Source organism: Ipomoea triloba, chromosome 10, assembly GCF_003576645.1.
Source record: "Ipomoea triloba cultivar NCNSP0323 chromosome 10, ASM357664v1".
Classification (NCBI taxonomy): domain Eukaryota; kingdom Viridiplantae; phylum Streptophyta; class Magnoliopsida; order Solanales; family Convolvulaceae; genus Ipomoea; species Ipomoea triloba.
This window is the reverse complement of record NC_044925.1, coordinates 22,709,242-22,715,241: the sequence shown is the minus strand read 5'-3', so window position 1 is coordinate 22,715,241 and position 6,000 is coordinate 22,709,242.

Here is a 6,000-nt window from a genome sequence, read left to right as displayed (position 1 = left end):
CTAGATAACACAAATAATAACTCTCTTTTCAAAACTGCAAATGCACCCGCTTATCATTCCCAAGAGCTTCAACTTCTAATATTAAGCATGTAAGCATGTAAAGCACAAAGTGCGTCCTTTCCACACTTTAAAGTAAACATCATCATCGATGTTTCTATACGTACAGGGTAAAGGAACGAAACAGGGATTCTAAGGATAGAGAATTAAAAATCCCTTTCCACACTTTGGAAATTGCTCTGGGATAAAGGGTATGCATCAAACGATCTTATTAATCATGGTAAACTTAAGTATACTCATACACAAAGCTATAAAGAAAATATTTCCACACTTTAAAGATCAAAACGGGGCTTAAAATTAGAAAAGGGATAAGAGGATAAACCAAGTATGCATCCCTCTTTCCACACTTTAGCTTCCAGCATAGGCCTTCTCCCGTTATAGATGCTCTATAAGAAATGGAGACATAACATACAAAAAGGGTTTTCGGAGTACTATTCAATTATTATAAACTGATAGAAATATAAAAGCAGAAACATAAATAATAAAGCATGTAAATAAGAAGAATTATTCAAATATAAATGCGGATAAGTAAAGCAGTTGGAAATTAAATAACATAAAGCAATAAAGTAAAGTAAAGCATAGAAAAGAAACAAAAGAAATAAAAGTCGGAACCCCACGCATAGGGATCCTAATGTTCAGACGGGACCAGCAATCATAGTAACCCAAGTCACAGAACTCAGAATCAAGTGTTAATCAGTCAGGACCGAGAATAGTTGAGGAAGGTATCACTCATCACCGAAGGGATGAAATTGCCTGTCGAATCGAGCTTCAAGAGCGGCAATTCTTCTATCATTATTCTCCACCGCTTGTCTCATGCGGTTGAGATCCTCGGTGTGAACATCCTGTCTTGCGGAGATGGATGTGAAATGGCTTTCCTGCCAAGTATGCTCCTCAGGCCAATAGTTCATTTGTTCCTCATGTAGTTGTCTATGAAAATTTTGCGACGCGGTCCACTCCATTGGAGTTGGGCCTTGCTCCTGTGCAGCGTCTTCCTCCTCATTCTCTTCCTCGTCCTCATCATCATTATCAGAAGCATTTAAATCGGGTGCATCATCACCTCCAAGCCTTAGTTCTGCGGCAAAGAACTCTCCCACGGTAAAAGAAATTGAGCAACCATCAGATCTCTCCCCCATCAACTGGTCCAGTAGGCCCAACCCAATACACAATTTAGAAACAAAAGGTCCAATAAACACAGTCTGAACCTTTGGCTTTAGTTGGGTCTGGAGCCATTTCCTAGCCTGAACGCCCATGTTGATACTGACATCATTCTCCATGCACCACATGTAGAATAAGTCCTGCTTGTATACCTTGTTTCTATTCGTGGTTCGTCCAGAGAGATTTATAGCAAAGGCTAATCTGATAGCCTTCAAAGCATTCCGGGTGATGAGCTTTGCCTTCAAGTTTGAAGAGTTGTATGGGGCATTGTTTGTGATGCTTCTCCAATATCGTCTAGCAACTTCATCTGAATCAAAATCTTCTTTGAAATCTCTGAAATAAGGCATGGACACGCTTGTTACATCATGAAAACCGAGTGTAACACCTAAAGTGTTAACAGACATACTGTAGTGGTTGCCGAAAAGAGTGAATGAAATAGACTCCCTTGCATCGTTGACTTCCCTTCTAATCTCTAGGGTCGCCAAGAATTCATAGGTGACAGGCGCATAGGTGGGTCATCTCCACTGAAACAGATAGCGGAGCTGTGGGTGCCTAAGGAGCATATTCACTTCTTGCAAATAACCAAATTCTCTTAAAACATTATCCTCAAAGTGACGGCCAACAGAAAGCTGTTTTCCTTTATAGTTGTCTACTGTTGCGAGTTGAATAGGTGTCAAGTGTCGTAGTGACCTTGATCCCGGCTCTTGTATAGCCTATTGAGCTGTAGTGTGCTGCTGTGTCCTTGATCGACTCGATTATCCTAATCATGTTTTGATTTCTTTGCAATTTCTTTCGAGCGTCCCATCCTACAAATTATAGAAATTATCATTCATGGTAATTGGCTTTGAATAAGTCACCATTATATTTGTGTAAAATTCCTTGTCAAGATAATGGATTTCAAACATATAGGGCTAAGAATTTCCGAAAATTTTGCCATAAATTCCCCTATATTTTGGACAATTTCAAGCATAAGAATATCAACAATATCATTCCATTATCACACACATGCATAAATTCATCATAAGATATATCAATTTGATAGTCAAATAAGAAGTCAACTACAAAAGTCAAGAATTTCAAAAAGTCAACTTCATCTTCTTCCCCAAATTCAAAATTAGGGTTTTGAAATTGAAAATTCAATTTGGGCAATGTAGCATGTGAAAAGTCAAATTAATGACATATAATAGTTCTATAGCAAGTTTACTCATCAATTCAAGCATCAATTTCATAATTTCAACAAGAAATTTAACAAACCCATTTGTTCATCAATGGTGTTCACACTTGAAGTTCAAGAATATACAACAATCCATCAATGTAACCATCAATAATGAAAGAAAACATTAAAGGATAGTTCTATGAAGCATTATAACAAATTTAATCATTCAAAATCATGCAAGGCAATGTAAAATAAATTTCACATTCAAACTCTTCCAAACTCATGAATATTCAAGGATAAAGAGTCAAAAAGATGAAAGATTACCTTGATGTTGACGTTTTAATCTTCTTTGAATGGTAAAAAGTGAGTAGTATGTTCAAACCTTGAGTTTGGTTCTTCCTTGCGTGGAGAAGAGAAGAGAAAAATTGATTTTGGGAGCAAAATAAGGTGGGATGGCCGAACAAGGGTTTTAAACCCGTAGGGGCCTCCACGCCGGTCACACTCGTGTGACCGTGCGTGGGAGCTCTCTACCTCGCTCCCACGCATGGCAACACGCGTGTGAGCGTGCGTGGGAGGCTACTACCTCGTTCCCACGCACGGTTACACACGTGTGAGCCTCGTGTAGGTCCACTGCATCGTTTTCTTCTAATTTTAGGCCTTGCCTTCCATACCTATATCTAGTTTAAGCTCTTCCAAAGCAATTTCTAGTCTCGAATCCTACAAATTAGTCCTCAAAACATGGTTCCATATGATTGTAGCAATTTATTAGAACAAAAACATTAAAAACGAAAGCATAGCAATAATGTAAAGCATTTTATTAAAATCTTGGGTTGCCTCCCAAGTAGCGCCACGATTTACGTCATTGGCTAGACGCATTTTACCTTGGTTTGAATTCAACCGAATTCCTTGGTGGTGGGTAAGAAGCATTTTGGTACCCACGTGTTTTTCCAAGTAAGCTTATCGTTCCTTCGCTTCGGTTTTGGTTTCACTTTTGATTTGACCTTTGCCCCCATCGTCATCAGCTCCTTCTTTTGCCTTTTCCTTGTCATCATTCGTGGCTTGTCCTTCGAATCTCAGGGTAATTTCTCCTGAACTAACATCTATTCGTGCCCGACATGTAGCCAGAAATGGTCTTCCAAGAATTAAGGATTCATGGGGATCATCATCTCCCATCTTACAGACAATAAAATCGACAGGCACAAGAAATTTTTCTACTCTTACTATAACATCTTCCGCTAAGCCTTCAGGATACCGTGTGGTTCCGTCAGCCAAACGTAGAGTCCATTCTTGCAAGGGTAATAGCTCATTCCCAGGAACATTGTTACTGGGAATACAAATGCGAACCAAACAACAGAATAGGCTATTACTGGGAATGCTATGCCATTCCCTGCCTATTCCGTGAACCAAACAGCCCGTTAAAGTGCACTCTTCAACACAATAGAGTACACTTTTTAGTTTTTAATACTATGGGGTGTACCTTTTAACAAAATAATGCGTATTTCTAGATAATCACGAGAACTTTGCAAAGTGCACTTTAGTTTTATTTGATGTTTTGGCTTTACGTTTGGTTTAGAGGTTCACTTTTTACTACTTAGAGTTTAATATTTACGATTTAGGTTTAAAATTTAGTTTATTCGTTGATATTTTTAAAAGTTATATATACGTATTATGCTCACATGAGAACCTCCTCTCAATAAAAACTAGGAAAAATTGTAGTGATGTTAGTCATAGAAATTAAAATAAGTTATCAGCGGCTATGATTAAAAATCAATACAATAAATTAAATCCTTACGTCTAATAAGCAATCCAAATCACTCATGTATAAATATCAATTAAGGACCTTTTCATTTAAAAAAAAAGTATTGTTATTATTTTTAAATATAAGAAAATCTTATTGTTTTATTAATTTTCAATGCTTTAATTTAGTGAAACAAACATGTGGAGCATGATAGCATAAAAGGGTGTTGTGTTGTGCTTTGGGTAATTGTGTGCACTCATGCACAACATTGATCATGTGCTCCGTAGAATGCCGTCAGAATTGTGTACAGACTTAATTAAATATTGCACTATGCACATTCATACATTACCCTATACTGTTTACACTCTAATCTTGCATTTCGCACACGTTCACATTGAAATTCACACATACACGTCATTCACCATCATCACCAGCAAAGAAAACAACGATAAAAAACCGCATTTAATTCGCATACCCAACTAATGCACAAACACATCATTAGATGCAAACCAACTCACAAACAAATGCGCAAGCATATGTACGCCAAACTTATATATGCATTGTACTACGGACACTCCAATATTTCAATATGCACATGTTCACGTTGAAATACACGCATATACATCATTCACCACCAACACCAGCAAGGAAAACAATGATAAAAAATAACAATTGATTTACATACTTGAGTAGTGCACAAACACATCATCAGATGCAAACCACACCACAAACAAATGCACAAACATATGTGCTATAGTACACACACGACACATTTATACATTGCACTATGCACACTCTAAAATTGTACGGTGCACAAGTTCACATTGAAATGCGCGCACACACACATTATGCACCACCACCACCAGCAAGGAAACAATAATAAAAAATCTCAGTTGATTCACATACCTGACTAGTGCACAAACACATCATTAAACGTAAATTGCACCACAAGCTAATGAACATGCATATATACTATAATATTTCGAGGTTAAAAAGTAAGTTGCTTATGAGAAAAAGTGTAATATTAATCAGAAATAAATTGATTGATTGTTACTTATGAGGAAAATTGTAATACTAATCATAGATAAATTGATTGTTATTTATGAATGAAAGTGTAATACTTATGAAGAAAAATGTAATACTTTTACAAGAAAAAAAAAATAATATTTAGGGATTGAAAATTACTTATGAGAAAAATTATAATATTTTGAGAAAATAGAGAGCATTTTGCCTTCTTTTTTTTTTTTTTTTCTCAATAAAGAGAGCATTTTTAGCAAAGAACAATACTAAATAGACCAAATTTTTTACCCAAAAAATTACCAAATCCGAATATGGTGTATCATTACTGGATAACTTAAAAGGGCTAGCTCTGCCCAAATCGAATAATAGCAACATGCCACAACAAAAAAACCAATTAGTTAAATGTTTCTTTAAAAAAAAAACAATTAGTTAAATGTTTCTTTCAAAAAAAAACATTTAGTTAAATGTTTGGTAAAATTTATCATTATCTATTTAACAAATTCTTTTTTTAAAAAAAATCTTAATTTTTATATCAACACGATAATAAAATTGCAATAATCTTCTCTCAAGATTCTTTTTGGAGTAAGATTTCATATTTATTGAACCATATCTTTATTTCATAATAAAGATGAAAAATAATGGGAAAAAAAATACTATTACCATTAAGTAAGACATATATATTATTTGATCAAACAGGGTGTTAAAAAAGAAGAAAAAAAATTCAAATTACTGATCTTCCACTCTATTGGATATAGATTTGGTCTGGGTATTATGTGCATTAATATATTCATAAAAATCTCTCCCTCGATCTGAAATTACATGTTTTTGTTAGCTAGTCTGTTCTTTTTGACTAGTTTAAAGCTGCACACCTAGC